Source organism: Rhea americana, unplaced genomic scaffold, assembly GCF_003343005.1.
Source record: "Rhea americana isolate MKP2758 unplaced genomic scaffold, rheAme1 scaffold_75, whole genome shotgun sequence".
NCBI lineage: Eukaryota > Metazoa > Chordata > Aves > Rheiformes > Rheidae > Rhea > Rhea americana.
In genome coordinates, this window is record NW_028186923.1 from 3956896 (window position 1) to 3959470 (window position 2575).

The following is a 2575-nucleotide window of genomic DNA, read 5'->3' on the forward strand; positions in this document are numbered from 1 at the left end:
AAGCCTCAAAGAACATCAAGTCCATATCCATTTTTAAATGTACAAAAATGCTTCATGAATAAAAACTGTTACAAAAAGAACATTTCAAACAATGTACAAGTTTTTTTTCTTGCCTCTATATTCAATAAAATACAAATACATTTTTTGCTCTAAAATATGTTTACATACAATCAAAGTAGAACATGCAAATTACACTTTAAAAAAGGCTTTTAAAAACCACTTATGAATACAAACTAAAAATTAGCCAGCACGACTTATAGAACAATCTTGTGCCCCATTCGTTTGATTTTTTTTAATTTTTTTGAAATACAGTATATACATATTTAACACTTCATGTGCATTTATTATTTAAGAAATAGCTTAAAAAAATAAAGAAAAAGAAAACAAACCAACATGGGATTGAACTGCTTCCCCATGTTGTCCAATTGGCAGCTCTTTTCATGTTTTTACATTTTTTTTTCTTTTTCTTTTTTTTCTACGTAGTGTTTTATACAACCTAGGCAGGCATCTTAAGGAGATCTCAAATATGTGTCCTCTGTTGAAATGTGCTTCTAATTGTCTCAGAACTGCTGCACCCCAGTTTTTGGATGATATGGAAAGAAGAGGCATTGCAAGGGCATGATGTTTTCTTAATCCAGAAAACCATCCTGTTTCTTTCTTTGTCCTTTTTTTTTTCCTTTTGCTTTTTTTTTCCCCAGGATACTACTTAAGTGTGCTTAAGTGCAGTCCTGAAGCAGGGCCTGTGAAAATAAGAGTCGGGGGAATCCGTGCGGATGGAACGACAGTTACTGTTCATCGGCTGTATCGCTGCGGCACTTAGAAGCCCAGGGATGAACCAGCACCTCAGTGCACCAGACGCTAGCCAAAAAACGCGACAATACAAACAGAATATTCTACACGAACGGGCCAAAGCATTGCTGTAAAACGGAGAGGCACGGGCCATGCTGTGGTAGCCAATTGCTATTATCCCTTGCTTTTTTTTCTTTTTTTTTTTTTCTTTTCTCCTGACGGCTACCCAAAAACATGCAAGGTGCTTCACAGAAAATTGAGTAATTCAGGGCTCAAGAAACTGGCAGTAGGAAGCTATTGGAGACACAAGCCTTTCTCTTTTCCTCTCTCCCCGCACACTTGTCCCCTTTCCTTGTTTTACGCTGGGTTGAAGAATAGAAGACCCACGGAGAGGATGCAAACCCATGGCCTCATTTCACATGGCTCTGAGCCACGTGATTTTGTTTTGCCTTTTTATTGAAGAATGCTAAGATGTGCGGTCATCTGTGACACACCAGAGAGGTTTGAAAGGTCTTTTTTTTGGTCTTAATAAGCAAAGAGGGCTTTTGCCCGGGTTTTTTTTTTTTACAGTTCTTGGAAATGTATGGAGAGAGTTTAGAGAGTTCCTTAGTAAATCTTCCTAGTAGTGGGGGGGGGGGATCAAAAAAGCTCATTACTGGAATATTGTTGGGTGATAAACTGCAGGAGTGGGATTTTAGCCTTAAGCCCTAAAACTAAATCCTTTATGATCTGCATGTAGTACATCGCCTTATAATATTATTCTGTCAGCAACTTGCTTATCATATTTGTAGACTAGGCAACATGCAGCACGCAAATTCTGAGTGCCACCTAACAGTATCTCCAGCCTGCACTCATACAAATTAACGAGCTAATCTGCCCGTGAGCCAGACGGGGCCGTCCCCTGGACGCGCAGCCAAGCCCCAGCGCCTGCCTCCAGCCCATCACGGCGCCCGGCAGGGTCTGGCACGTCCCGACGCCCCCGCGGGCATCCGGAGAGAGGACTTGGTCCTCGCAGACCTCGACTCCGCTCGCGCCACGCTGGCATTTCCACGGGTGCTAATGAGCAGGTCGCAGGCTATGAAACCAAGGACGGGTTGGCATCTGGCTTAATTCCAACCTAGAGACTACCTGGAATAACGCAGGCTTTTTTTTTTCTTTTTCTTTTTTTCTTTGCATTTAAAGASACACTGTCAACTCCTGTCAGGCCCAAGGGAGAGATTGGGAAAAAAAAACCAAAAAAAAAAAAAAAAAACTTCTGGATAAACTAAATCTCAGTCAAATGTTTTTTTTAGGGAGAAGGGAGGAGCTGGAGGAGGCTGAAGCGTGGTTTCTGCAGGCCTCCAACTTCAATCAATCACGCCGTGCTAACTCGAGGGAACTGAGAGGCAAAATTGGTTGTAGCCGAAGGAGCATCTGACCAGTTTGTTTCTAAGCTGCGTTAATTGGAAAACAAAATGTGCAAACGAGTATGATGAACGATGCGAAACAAATTGGAAACAAGATTCTGCGATTCCCTCTTGGCTTAAGGAGAGGGGACCTCAAGATTTGTTCCAGCCTATAAAAAAAAGCATCCCCTTGCCCAGACCCCCAACCGCAACCCCCAAATGCATTCAGTTTCAATAAGCTAAGGTGCTATCACAGAAGAAAAATCAGCCTATAAAAATAATGAGCTGTATGTTTACAGTGTCCCTTTAACACCATAGTCTTGATATGATTTTTTTTGTAAATAAATAACAGAATAGAAATGCAGTATTTTTTTGTGGGGACTTTCTTTTTTTGTTTGTTC